General features: G+C 40.2%; 1 long non-coding RNA gene across 1 annotated transcript in view; it reads left to right on the top strand.

Annotated features, from left to right (window-relative positions):
• The window catches only part of LOC131481803 (uncharacterized), an 86,187-nt gene extending 71,166 nt beyond the window's left edge, over positions 1-15,021 (top strand). The window contains exons 2-3 of the long non-coding RNA XR_009246572.1: positions 14,453-14,763; positions 14,881-15,021. This is a non-coding gene — a long non-coding RNA (uncharacterized LOC131481803). The remainder of the gene's footprint in view (positions 1-14,452; positions 14,764-14,880) is intronic.
• Positions 15,022-15,271: the final 250 nt, after the last annotated feature.

Below are 15,271 nucleotides of genomic sequence, written 5' to 3'. Positions count from 1 at the left end.
GAACCAATAGTGATACCTTAACTAATTGTGTTTCTTCAACCCATGTGGAAGAACTGGCTTTTCTTTGTTTCCTGGCTTTGGCTGTGTCCCTGCCTCAGCAGTTGTGGACATTTGGAAAATGCATCAGCAGATGGGCGCTCTCTCTGTCATTGTGTGTCTCTCTTTCCCTGCATTTCATTGAAATCAGCATTAGGGGAAAGCACAGGACATTTACATGGATATATCAAAACATTTCCTTCTATAATCTGAATCCCTTTTTAAAAATATGTTTAGAATAATTTATAATATGTGTAAAAGGAAAATGTATGGCAAATACCTGTAAAGATAAGAAGAAACCAATGGAATATACTATTAAAAGACTAACACTATATGTGTAGGGTTAACTCACTTGAAGGTGTACTTATGCTGTGTATTATAAACTTTTTAAAAAAACTTTTTATTGGAAAGTCAGATATAAAGAGAGGAGGAGAGACAGAGAGGAAGATCTTGCAGCCATTGCTTCACTCCTCAAATGGCCGCAATGGCCGAAGTTGTACTGATCTGAAGCCAGGAGCCTCCTTTGGATTTCCCACATGGGTGCAAGCTCCCAAAGCTTTGGGCTATCTTCAACTGCTTTCCCAGGCAACAAGCAGGGAGCTGGATGGGAAGCAGGACTGCTGGGGTTAAAACCAGCACCCATATGGGATCCCGGTGCATGCAAGGCAAGAATTTTAGTCGCTAAGCTACTGCGCCAGGCCCTGTATACCATAAACTTTAAATAAACTACTGACAAGCAAAACATACAGCGTATAGACCATAGTCCAACAAAGCAGAGAAAATAGAATTAAGAAAAAATTCTTAATTTAAAGAGACAAAAATAAGAAACATATCATAAAGCAGAAAAACAGGTTCCAAAGCACTATACTTAAACCCAATCATATTTCTAGATACATTGCATGCAAAGGCACACAGACATATTGCATACATTTTAACATCCAAATAATAGATAGAATATTTTTAAAAATGTATTTATTTTTGTTGGAAAGGCAGATTTACAGAGTGAAAGAGACACAGAGTGAAAGAGACACAGAGTGAAAGATCTTTCGTCTGCTGGTTCACTCCCAAGTGGCTGCAATGAGCTGATCTGAAGCCAGGAGCCAGGAGCTTTTCCCAAGTCTCCCACGCAGGTGCAGGGTCCCAAGGCTTTGGGCCGTCCTCTGCTGCTTTTCCAGGCTACAAGCAGAGAGTTGGATGGGAAACGGAGCAGCTGGAACTCAAATCATATGGGTTCCTGGTGCTAGAAGGGGAAGGATTAACCATTGAGCCATTGCACCAGGCCTATCAGAGGTTGTTATAAATGATTTTTTTTTAAATAAGCTTCACTATTGCTAATTAGGCAAGGTCACTTTAAACCTAAGGACACTGGATCCAGCATAGTACCCTATTCTCATGTGCTGGGATCCCAAATGGGCACAGGTTCATGCACCAGCTGCTCCACTTCCCATCCAGCTCCTTGCTTGTGTCCTGGAAAAACAATGAAGGATGGCCCAAAGCCTTGGTACCCTTAACCCTTGAGGGAGACCCGAAAGAGGCTCCTGGCTTCAGATGGACTCAGCTCTGGTCGTTGCGGCCACTTAGGGAGTGAATCATTGGATAGAAGATCTTTTTCGTCTCTCCCCTTCACTGTATTCCTGACTTCTCAATTAAAAATAAACAAATAAATAACATTTACAAAAGAAAAAGCAAAAAGAACAGGCTGGAATAATAGCAGGATGCCTGGAAACAACAATAACAACAACAAAAAGCTAAGGACACTGATAAGGTAAAGGAATAGGAAAAGATATAGGATGCTAACACTAATTTTAAAAAGGCTAGAATGGTAGCTGTGTTCACATTAGAGACTGAAGAACAAAGAACATTACCAAAGTTAAAGAAGGTGATTTCACAATAAATTTTAAATGAAAACTAGAAACTAATCACTTAAAAGGACACAAATCCTAAGTGCACCTACAGCAGAGTTTCAAAACCAGATAAGAGCCATTCTGGACAAAATGTCTAGCCAAACTAGACATTCCTAACTGTACTTAAGAGTTTCTATATCTCATTCTGAGAAAGTGATACAATAAAATAGACAAAGACTCAAAGAGCACGTTCCACCATCTTGAACTAATTTGGCATTTATTGAATACCTTGTGCAACAACTGAATATGCATTCATCCACAGTGAAACCAGGGTAATTTAAGCCCTGAAATAAATCCCAAACTATTTTTAAAAATTCACATAACGTAAGATGGTCCTTAAACACAACAAAATTAAAGCAGAGATCAGTAACAGATTGATCACTGAAAATCCCCCTGTATTTGTAAAACTTACAAGCAAGAATCTAAGAGGAGAAAACAAAGGAACTTGGAAACTGTAGTTGATCTGCACGTCCCTGGATTCTATATCCACATGGTCAACCAGCCACAGATTGAAAATGTAGTTAGGCTTATGATGGTCACATCCGTACTGAACAGGCACAATTTTCTTCTTGTTCCTCAAAAACACAATGTGACACATATTTAAGTGGCATTCCCTTTGTATTAGATACTGTAAATAACCAAGAATTGGATTGAAATGGATGGCCTAGTGATTAAGATGCCTGCATCTAAAATGTTGAGTGCCTGGCTTACTCTGAATGTTGGCTCCACTTTGGGTGCCAGCCTTATCCTGTTGCACGCTCTTGGAGACATGGCGATGCCTCAGACACTTGAGCCTCTACCACATGAGATTTGGATTCAGTTCTTGGCTTCTAGCATCAGCCTGATCCAACTCCAGCTGTTGCAGATATTTGAATAGTAAACCAATAGGTGTGAGCACTCCCACCTTATTTTTTTCCCTCCTTCCCTCCCACCCTCTCTCTCTGCTTCTCAAATATGTAAACACTTCTCAGAAAAGAATAAAATAACAGCACACTTAATGGTTAGGGGCACAGTAGGAGCAGTTCTGTTCTGTAGATTCTGTCTGTATTTACTACCGCTTGGTGCTGGAGGAATAAGGCAAGGAGAAGAAATAAACAGAAGAAAAAACTTTCTTTTCTTTTTTTTAAAGATTTATTCATTTTTATTGTAAAGTCAGATATATAGGGAATAGGAGAGACAGAGAGGAAGATCTTCCATCCGCTGATTCACTCCCACAGTGGCAGCAACGGCCAGAGCTGAGTCTATCTGAAGCCAGGAGCCTGCAACCTCTTCCGAATCTCCCACATGAGTACAGGGTCTCAAGGCTTTGAGCTGTTTTTTATTGCTTTTCCAGGCCACAAACAGGGAGCTGGATGGAAAGCGGGACTGCCAGGATTAGGACTGGCACCCATATGGGATCTCGATGTATGTAAGGAGAGGACTTAGGCATCTAGGCTACTGCGCCAGTCCCAAAAAACTTCCTTCATTAATATTACATAATTATCTATATGGAAATCACAAAAATTGCTAGAATAGATAACTTATAATCCCATATTTCAATAATGATTAGTAAAATATTTGAACTCCCAAAATAGGAACACAATTTATGAATAAATTTTGGCAAAACAGGTATATACACTGAAGTCTACAAATTGCTGACAGAAATTAAAATAGACAAAAGCCAATGGAGATATACCATATCCACAATTAAGAAAATCAAACCCTGTTAAGATACAAATTCTTAAATTTATCACTAGGTACCGTATAGTCTCACTCAAAAATCTCAGTATATATTTTTATTTGAAAGGCAGATTTACGCAGAGAAGGATTGAGAAATCAATATTCCATCTGCTGGTTCACTCCCCAGATGGCCTCAAGGGCTGGGGCTGAGCTGATCCGAATCCAGGAGCCTCCTCTGCATTTTCCACGTGGGTACAGGGGCCCAAGGACTTGGGCCATCCTCTGCTGCTTTCCCAGGCCACAAGCAGGGAGCTGGGTGGGAAGTGGAACAGCTGGGACTCACAATGGCATCCATATGGGATGCTGGGACTGTAGGCAGATGATTAGCTAGTTAAGCCACTGTGCTGCTGGCTCTAGTAGTTTTTTTTTTTTTCCAAGATGCATTTATTTATTTGAAAATCAGAGTAACAATAAGAAGGGGAGACACAGAGACAGACAGGGAGAAAGAGAGAGAGAGATCCTCCATCCATTAATTCACTCTCCCAATTGGCCAGTCCAACACCAGGAACCCGTAACTCCATCCTGGTCTCCCGCGTGGCAAGTGGCAAATGTCATCTTCTGCTGCCTTCCGGTTTATCAGCAGGAAGTTGGATTGCAAGCAGAGTCGCTGGGATCCAAATTGTCATGCTGCTATGGGATGCTGGCATCACAAGAGGAGGGTCAAGTCTGTTGTGCCACCTGCAATGCCAGCTCATCAGCAGACATTTTATGAAAAACTGACAAGCTGACCTCAGATTCCATATGGAATTACATACATAGCTATTCTTTAAAAATCTTACCTATTCTTTTAAAAAGTCATTCTTCTATTAAAAAAAAAACCCTTACTTTTGTTAACCTTGACTAAATATTTTCTTACTGTGATGATTGCACTTAACACAAGATCTACCTTGTTAAGACTTTTCCTTCTTTAAGTGCCCAACTCGTAACAGTTGATTCCAGATGCAGTATTGCACAGCACAGAACTGGAGCTTAAGTTATTCTGCTTGGGTGATATTTTATGCCTGGTGAGTAGCAACTGCCTGTATCCTCCTCCACCTAGCTTTGACAATCACAGCTCTATTATTGACTCCATGATTTTAATTATTTTATATACTTCATACAAATGGAATCATGCAATATTTGTCATTTTGAGTCTGGCTTCTTTCATTCATTATAATAAGCTCTCCAAGGTTTATCTAGTTGTTACATACATAAAATTGGCTGAACGAGTATTTCACCGTGTTCATGGACTATGCTGCTGTATCACCCATCTGTCAGTGGACGTGCGGGTAGCTTCCACGCCTCAGCTGCTGTGAATGGGATATAGTGAATGAGAGTGTGCTGGTATCTTTTGGTGATCCTATTTTCAGATACAATCAGAAGTAGAATTGAGGACCACATTGTAGTTCTGCTTTTAAAATGTAAGTGCTCATGCAGTTTTATTAGTAATGAAGAAAAAAAATGAGGCCACCTAGGCATTCACCAACAGGTGGATAAGCTATAGTACACACATACAGTGTACCTCAGTAAGTAACAAATTAGGATCAATTGTTAAGGTTTACACTACAACATAAAGACATTTTGTTTTCCTTCAGTGATTAGTTTAATTTTACATTTTTGGGGGTGCAGTTCATGAATTTAATGTATGGCAATCAAATTAGGTTAGTTGGTATTTTCATCTAAAACAATTACAGCTTTTTTGTTGACTATTCATGGAATACTGCTTGGACATTTAAAAAATATCTTCATTGTGCATTGATCACATCTGGGCTATTAATATTTCCTTCTTGTCATCACTTCATGTTTGGATCCTTCTTGTTCCTCCCTTCTCTTGGCTCGTGAAGAATATGACAGGTTATTGTGAACTACCACTCCACCATTTGTGCTTTGGAATCTTCTTCTTTCTATCCAACTATGTTTCAGATTCATTATACACCTCTCCTTGTATGTTCCATACCCCCTCCCCTGCCTCACCTCCCTACTCTCCCACACACATACACCAATGCTTGCCAGCCTCTAGTAATCACCATTCCACACACAAAGGGGAACATTCAAGCTTTGCCTTCCTGTGTTCAGCTTATGTTATTTATAATCCTTTCAGTTCTAACCACTTGGCTGTAAATGACATGTTTTCATTCATTTTCTGACTTACTAATATTCCATTGTGTGTTTGGACCACATTTTTTTGTTTTTAACATTATACTTTTTATTGATAATTTTAGCACTTTTATTTCAAAATGGCTTTGAAGTAGTACCACAAAGAGTTCCCATGCACTCCTCACCACATTTTCCCCACTGATAGCTTGTAGTAGAACCTTTGTCACAAATATTAAGCCACACCCAGCTCCCCAACCTATTCTGCTTTGTTTAACAGCTCTGGGCTTGTATTTGCTTGTTTGTTTATTAATTTAGGAAATCTCACACTTTGCTCCTCAACAGCTGCATTTTTTTTTGCATGCTCACAAAGAGTGCTCAACGGCTCCAATGTCTCCCCATCCTTGTCAACACTCAGTAACCACCCTGACAGGTGGAAAGTATTAGTTCATTGTAATTTCGATTTGCATTTCCTTATTGATTATTTTTGCCATGGTTCCTCTGTGCTGCTGGAACAGAATACTGGAGCCATAGTTATCCACAATGAACAGAAATCTATTGGCTTGTGTTCAGAGGCCTGGAAGTTCAAGACAAGGGTTCAGACTCTTCCTTTCATTATTGCACCAGTTCCTGCAGGCTGAGTCCTCTTGCCCTAAGCACCACTGGAGGTACACAGTTAAAACGGTTATTAAATTTCAAGGTGAATTTTGGAGGGGGCAAACATTCAAACCACAGCAACCATTGGTCTGTCTTCTTCAGAGAAATATCCACTCAAATATTTCAGCGCATTTTTAAAATCAGTTCATTGTTGCCTGTTTTTATTGTTATGTTTCTTTTCTTAAACCTATTGAGTTGAGGAATTTCTTCTGTATTTTAGAGAGTAACCTCTTTTCAGATACAATTGTTTTCAGATAGAAATACTCAGATGTAAATACCTCCCTCTTTAATACATTACTGTTTATTGCTTTCTTTACTATAAGAAGCTTTTTAGTTGGATGTGGTTTGTTGCCTAGTGTGTGTGTGTGTGTCCTATCTATGAAATCATTGCTGAAACTAAGATCATGAAGTATTTCACCTGTTTTCTTCAAGGAATTTTGCAAGTTGGGGTATTACATTTAAGGTTTTCATTCATTTTGAGGTTATCTTTGTGCACGCTGTAATACAGGAATTGAATTTTATTCTCTTGCATATGGACATCCAGTTTTCTAATGACCACTTCTTGCCCCACTGTTTTTTCCCTTCTGCTTTTTCTTTGTATTTTAGTTGAAGAACAGTTGGTGTGGATGAGAGCATTTATTTCTAGACTCTATTATGTTCCATTGGTCTGTATATACTTCTTTATTTAGTGTATGTCTTTATACTGTTTTAAAGGCTGTAATTTTATATTTTGAAACCAAGACTTACAATGCTTCCAGGATTGCTTGTTATCCACATTGACTTGATTATTTATGGTTCTTTAGGATTCGTATCAGTTTTAGATTTTTTTTCCATCTCAAGGAATCACATTGAATTTACAGATCATTGGGTGGTATGAACTTTTTAATGCCATTAAATCTTCTAATATGTGAACAAAGGATATTTTCTCATTTATTGGTGTCCTGATTAATTTATTTCATCAGTGTTTGTAGTTCTCAGTGTATGAGTCTTTCTCCTCTTCAGTTTATTCCTAAAAATTATACACCCTGAGGTACTATTGTAAATGAAATTATATTTCAGATTTCTTATTTGGATAGCCTATTGTCGATATATAGGAATAGGTGACTTTTTATATGTTGATTTGTATCCTGAAATTTTACTGTTTATTAGGTCTAACAGTGCTTTCCATGCAGTTGGTAGGTTTTTCTATATATAAGATCAAGCTATCTGCAACAGGGACAATTTTAATTCTTCATTTCCGATGTAGATACATTTTATTTCTTTTTCCTTTCTAAGCTTTTCTGGTTAGGATATCCAATACTGAAAGCAGTGGGTATCCTTACCTTGTTCCTGATCTTAAGAGACAAAATACTTTCTGTTTTCCACCATGCTTATACTATTAGCTGTGGACCTTCCATGATTGGTCTTTATTATGGTATTAGTTACCTTCCATTATTAGTATTTTAAAAAATGTTTATCATGAAATTAGGTAGAACTTTTTCAGAGTTTCTACCTTAGTTGAAATGAGCATGTAATTTCATGGTTTACTCTGTTACTGTGGCATATCACATTGATCACTTTCATATGATAAACCTTCCTTGCATTTCAGAGATAACTTCCCTTTATTATAGTATATGGTACTTGTGCTATTGAATTAAGTTGGCTAATGTTTTTTGAGGACTTTTGCATGTATATTCACCAGAGATATTATCTTACAGTTTCCCTTTTTGGTGCTGTGTTTGTCTGGCATTAGTACAGTGAAAATACTGGCCTTATAAAATGAAATCAGAAGTGTTCTCTATTTTGAAAGGTTTTGAAAGTGTTTAAGAAGGTTTGTGTTAATGTCTTGTGTGTTTGGCTGAATTCACTAATGAAGCTCTCTGATACCAGGCTTTTCTTTCCTTTTTTTTTTTAGAGAGAGATTTAATAGTTTATATTGGAAAGACAGATCAGATTTACAGAGAGAAGGAGACAGAGAGAAAGATATCCCATCTGCTGGTTCACTCCCCAAGCAGCTGCAACAGCTGGAGCCGATCCGAAGTCAGGAGCAGGGCACTTCCTCCACATCTCCCATGCAATTGCAGGATTCCAAGGCTTCCATCCTCTACCAATTTCCCAGGCCACAAGCAGGGAACTAGAAGGGAGAGGAGCAGCTGGGACACAAATCAGCTCCCATATGAGATCCCCGTGCTTGCAAGGTGAGGATTTAGCCATTGAGCCATTGTGTCAGACTCTGCTTTTCTTTGAGGTTGTTGATTATTGATACAAGCAGCATAGTATTCCAGCTACTGTGTAGGCTTTTCTGTTTGTTCATGTTTGATCTTGAATGCATATTCCTAGGAACATATGCTTCTCTGTCCAGTTTCTTGGTGTGTTACTAGACAAAACAGACTCTCATAATCCTTTGTATTTCTGTGGCAGCAGTTCTAAGAAGGGTCTTGAAAAAGTTCATGGAAAATGTACATTATGAAAAAACAGAAAACTATGCATGCATTTTGAAAATAATTTTTTGCACCACAACACACTTTTTAGTTTTGTTTCTCCACAAATTTTTGAAGTAGCCTTATAATGTTTCTTTCATTTATGATTTTATTGAATCCTCTCCATTTTTTCTTAGCTAAGGGCTTGCTAATTTTATCTATCTAGAAAACTGACTCCTAGATCCAATGACTTTTTTTTCTATTGTTTATCAATGTATATCTTATTTGTTTCAGTTTTATTTTTTATTTCTTTCCTTCTGTTAACTTTGTGCTTATTTTGTTATGTTTCTCTTTGAAGAATAAGATTTAGAGTTTTTATTTGAGATTTTTCTTCTTTTTAAAAGTAGATGCTTTGGACCTGGTGTAGTAGCCTAGCAGCTAAAATCTTCACCTTGTACGCACCAGGATCCCATATGTGCATAGGTTTTAATCCCAGCAGCCCTGTTTCCCTTTCAGTTCCCTGCTTGTGGCCTGAGAAAGTAGTTGAGGACAGCCCAAAGCCTTGGGACCCTGTACCTGCATGGGAGACCCAAAAGAAGCTCCTGGCTTTGGATTGGCTCAGCTCCAGCCATTGCGGCCTCTTGTGGAGTGAATCAGTGGACAGAGGATTTTCCTCTCTGTCTCCCCTCCTCTCTGTATAGCTGCCTTTCCAATAAAAGATAAATAAATCTTTAAAAAAAGATTTTAAAAAGTGTAGGTGTTTATTGCTATGAATTCCCCCTAAGTAATGCTTTTGCTATATCACGTTTTCTATATTCATAGAAATGAAGATATTATGTTTAACTTTTCATTTGTTTCAAGGTGTCTTAGAATTTCTTTTCTGATTTGCTCTCTGATTTAATGGCTGGCTGTTCAAAGCTATATCTAATTTCTAGATATTTGTAAATTTTCCAGTTTCCCCTGCTATTATTGATTGCTAGTTCTATTCTATTATTATGCGAAAAGTTACTACATGTGTCTACAAGCTTCCTAAACTTTTGAACATTTTTTTTTTTTGCTACCTAATATGTGATCTCTCTGGGAGAAAGATGCAGTTTGTTATTTGTCAACTACATTTCAATTTATCTTTTAAGGAAAGACTTGCATATCAAAAATAGTTTAAATATTCCAATCTAAATAGAATTTTAAAACAATCTATTATCTAACAATTATTAAGTGACAATTAAGATACAAAAAAGAACTAGAAAGTTCTGGAAAAAGGAATAATCAAACCATTCAATATTCCATCTATAAGATACATGTAAAGTCATGATCAGATTATGATTCCTGGATGTAGACATCAAAGAATAAAAATAATCATTTTAAAAGTTGCCTCTTACAAAGTACAATAAAGGAAAATAATTAAATATGCAAATAATTAAATACATAATGATAACTGATAAAGATTAAATATCTACTGATATAGAAGGAATTTTTGTTTGGAAAAATGGGGATATGGTTATTTTCCATACCTCTTTGAAAACAAATTGAATGAATGAAGTAGGGGGATTGAGTGAAATTTCACTAATTATGAATTTATATATAATACAGTGTTTGCAATCATATCAATATTTTGCACAAAGAACAAAACGGAACTGACCCAATGGATAGGATATTAACATCATTTCTAAATATCTTATTACTTACTAATTACAAAAGAAAAAATATTTTGCAGTAGAAAACTCTAGCTTAAGATCTCTTAGTAAAAGGACCAAAGTCATGATCATCATCGAGTAAAAGGCAAGGCATTAACATGGGCTCCACGGTGTGTTTCACTGATGCAAATAAAAACAACCCGCGTAATGCTTCTGCCAAGAGTGCCTGCACTGACTCTGCTCCACACGAGACCCGGGTCAGCTCACATTATGGAAGAGGCTGAAAAATAGCATGTCTGTAGTCATGAAAATGCCCAATACTGCAGAGAAAGAGTAAGGCAACTTTTCCAGATTTTAACAGACATGATAGATAAATGTAAAGGATGATGCTGAATTGAATCCTGGCATGGAGAATACAACTGCTGTGAGGGCACTGTTGGAATAGCAGGGGGAATTGGGGTGGAAACTGTTGACCATATAGTAGTATTTTACAGATGTTATCTTCCTTGATTGACAATTGTTGCATATGTGCCTGACAAAAATGCCTTTCTTAGAAAATAGTAATGAAAGAGCAAACAGCATACTGGAACTTACTGTCAGATGAGACAGAGAATGATGGTGTAACAAAATTTTAGCCACGAATAGATTTAAGTAAGCATATGCTGAAATGTATATTTGTGTATCTTTTCTATAATTTGGAAATTATGATAGAAAAAATGACTAACAAATTATAATCACAACACTTCTTGAACAATCCTGATAGTCAATGTTAATCCTCATTTCTTTACTTCATAGTATCTCTTGAACCCCAGCTGTTCACTTGCTTTTTTCTTACAAGTACCACTCCAGGGGCAGGAACTGTGACTGTTCTGCACCATGATCATGAATGACTAGAACTTTCCCTACAGCGTAGTAGATGGAAGAGAAATGAGTGAATGAGGGAGTGTTACAGCACAGGGGAATACCCTGGACTCAGGCTACCTGTGTGCAGGGCTTGTTCTTCCTGTGGCTAGACACGGTGCTTGGGCAAGGGACTACGCTTCGCCAGAGCTCAGCTTCTGAAGAGCACTTAGGTGAAAAGGACGTGGAGAGGGAGGTGTCAGCAGAAACGGTAAAGTAGGACACTCCCAAAGCTTTGTTCTCCCACATACACAAAAAGAAAACTGGCAAAAACTGGGAGAATTGACCTTTCAGAATTCTGGAATCTAATCAAAAGCTTACAGCAAGCAGAATATTTAATCAAAGGGAAAAAAGGCAAGTCTCGAAAAAAAAATTTGCAAATCACAATCCTGTAAGTGACTTACTCCGGACTATTTTTTCTCACCAAATGTATATCTTGAAACCCTAAGGCTGAGATCATCTTACGAGGCGGGCCCTCTGTGAGCTGATTTCTGAGGGCCCGCATGCACAGGGTGAACACGTTTACACAAAGACACCTGAGAGCTCTTCGAGAATTCCCTTGTTTCTTCCTCACAGGAAGACACAGTGAGAGCCCGGCCTTCCGTGACGCAGGTCCTAACCACATACCTAATCTGCCGGGCCCTTCCTTGATCCCAGACTTGTCAGTATCAAGATTATAAGCAGTAAATTTCTAGTATTTACAGCCCAACTCATACCATGGTATTTTGTGATAGTAGTTCAAGCAGATTAGGGCAAATCTAATATCCAGCATATGTAAAGAACACTCAAAATTCAACCACCAAAAGATAATTCAACTGTTAAGTGGGCAAAGTAACAGAACATTTCTCCAAAGGTGAGCCCAGTGTTGTGGCACAGCATGTTAAGCCTCCCATTTAACATGCTGGCATCCCATATCAGAATGCCATTTCAAGTGCTGGCTGTGTTGCTGCCAATCCAACTTCCTGCCTATGCTCCTGAAAAGGCCACAGAAGATAGCTCAGATACTTGAGACCTACCGAAGTGGAGACTAGCCATGGAGTTCCTAACTCTCATTTTTTGGCCTGACCCAGTGCTAAGTGTTGCTATTTAGGTAGTGAATCAATAGATGGAATATCTCTCTATCCTGTTTAAATAAATAAATACACACATAAGTATATTTTTAAAATATTTATTTTATTTTTATTGGAAAGTCAGATATACAGAGAGGAAGAGAGGCAGAGGAAGATCTTCTGTCCAACGATTCACCCCCCAAGTGACCACAACAGCCGGAGCTGTGCCGATCTGAAGCCAGGAGCCAGGAACCAGAAGCTTCTTTTGGGTCTGCATGAGGGTGCAAGGTCCCAGGGCTTTGGGCCGTCTTTGACTGCTTTCCCAGGCCACAGACAGGGAGCTGGATGGGAAACAGGGCTGCCGGGATTAGAATCAATGCCTGTTTGGGATCCTGGCGAGTGCAAGGCAAGGACTTTAGCCATTAGGCTACCACATCAATCTCCATAAATACATGTTTAAAAATACATATGGCCAGTAAACACATGGAGAAGCTCAAAATCTTAGTAATTAGGGAAGTATAAATCAAAACCATAATGAGAGACTGTTTGTAACTTCTAGGATGTCTATAACTTCAGGAAAGAAGAAGGGTGGACAAGCATGCAGCAAGAGCAGAAATCTTACACAATCTGGTAGGAATGTAAATGGTACAGCTGCTGCATTTTGGCACTTCATCAAAAAAAATTAACATGTGGGTTAAGCTCCTGTTCAATGCCAGCATCCCACATGGGCACTGGTTCAAGTCCCAGCTTCTCCAATTCCAACCCAGTCCCCTGCTAATGAGCCTCAGTAAGCAGCTGAGGATAGCCCAGACCCTTGGGCCTGTGCATCCCTGGCTCTTGGCGCCAGCTTGGCCCAGCTCTGGCCATTGTGGCCATTGAGGAAGTAGACCAGCACATGGCGTGCGCTCATTCTCTCTCTGCTTCTCTTTCTCTCTTTGTAACTCTTTCAAATAAACAAATCCTTTCTAAAAAATTAAGATGGAGATCAGGTACAGATCCGTGAGAGCTAAAAAGCATACCCAAGGAAAAATACGTGTACTTAGGATCCTTACAATTATGCATAATGCCCAAAAGGTGGAAGCAAACCAAACGTCTATTACCTGACAAATGATGAGTCTGTGGCCTAGCCGTGCAGCAATCTACTACCTATCCTTAAGAAGCACTGACAGACGCTACAACATGTATTAGCTTCGAAACTCTGCTACATCATCTGCATGAAATGTCCAGCACAGGCAAATCCATTAAACAGCAAGCCGACCAGTGGCCAGTGGTCACCACAGGCTGCGGGAAGGGCAACATGAAGAGCGGGATGGGATCGCTTGTAGTGACAGCACTTGGTGGGTAACTTACTGGTTTAGAATTAGTGCCAACGATTGTTCAGTATCCATGTACAGAAAGGCACTTTAAAGGTACGCTTTCAAATGGCAAACTTAATGTCATATAAGTTTTTAAAATTATTTTCCGTTTCTGTGAAAGAGAAAACTCGGAGATAGGTGGTAGACAAAAGATAGATGAGATTGATGAAAGGCATCTTCCATGCGCTGGCCACTCCCCAGAGGTCTGCGACAGCCAGGCAGGAATCAGAAATGCACTGTTTCCCACACAGGTGACAAGAAGCCAAGAACCTCAGCCACCATCATTCCCAGAGTGCATGAGCAGCTAGCTGGCACCTGAAGCTGAGCCAAGGCTTGAACCAACGCATTCTAACAGGTGACACAGGCATCCCAGGAGTGTCTTACCCATGGTGCAAAATGCCTACCCCCACCAATTTGAAAAAAAAAAAGAGAAATGTGGGAGTCTCAAACATGATAAAACATGTCAACATTTTTAGCACAACTCCATCAAAACACATGCCCAACTCCAAGCCTCCCACTGACTAGAGAGCTCTCCTGTCCGGAGCCTACCCAGGAAGGCTGGCCCACGGCCAATCAGAGACTGTGGAGCTTTCTGGAAGGCCCAGGTCCCCCACCTCCTTGCTAAGTCTCTGATTGGAGGAGACCTGTGAGTGCTGGGCGTGGCTAACGGCCAGAAGTTTGGCTGTTGGCCGTTAGTGGTTATTTCCAACCAGGCAGAGCGTGGAGAAGAGGTGTGCGTGTTGCCTTCCCAGCTGTGGACGGGGAAGGTCAGCGCTGCTCCGAGGATGTCCCTAAAGCCAGTGATAGGGACAGCCGCTCACCCGACACAGACTCTGGAAGATGCTCCCCATTGCCAAACGTCAGGGCCATGCCCTGCTGCGCGGGGCGTGTTGTGTGCGTCCCACCCGGGGTGGCAGCCGTGCTGCTGGGCCGTGCACTGTCTTGACCTCTCTGGTTTATCTCTGGTGGAAGAAGAGTCCCGTGCTTCGGTGTAAGGTGCCAGAGCTCCGTGAGAAAGTCCCGGAGTGTGAGTGGGGGTCTTCTCACAGGGAGTCACGGCACGGCCTGGGGAGGACAGCAATGGCTGTCCGGGGCGTGACTGGGAAGTTGGTCTTTTGTTCTGATGGACTTCTCGTTTTGTCTTTCACAGGCAGAGGCCCTGGATCACCACTGTCCTGCCGTGACAGAAGGCCAGGGAGGCACAGGCTGCTGGCCCAGGGCGCTCTTTTCCTGGAACTGGAAGCCTCGCCCTCTCCTAGGGAGAATTCATTCTAGATGGACTATTGAGGGACTGAGATGTTATTTGGGAAAAGATCTGCTAGTAGGACCTGCTGGTGCTTTAGCCCCTGCACGCGCACATCTCCCCCTCCCTCCCCTTCCTTTAGCCTTGTGATTCTTATTTCTTAATTGTTAGTGATCTATGATGAGTGACATGATGCTTCAGTCTAGGTTTCCAGGTCTAGATTCCCTTGGGGGCCACACCTCTCCCCCACCCCCACCCCCACCCAACCAGCCTGCACGTAATAAAGAGGGCTGACTGTGGAG

This window comes from Ochotona princeps, chromosome 1 (assembly GCF_030435755.1).
Source record: "Ochotona princeps isolate mOchPri1 chromosome 1, mOchPri1.hap1, whole genome shotgun sequence".
Classification (NCBI taxonomy): Eukaryota; Metazoa; Chordata; class Mammalia; order Lagomorpha; family Ochotonidae; genus Ochotona; species Ochotona princeps.
This window is presented reverse-complemented; position numbering and strand designations above follow the sequence as displayed.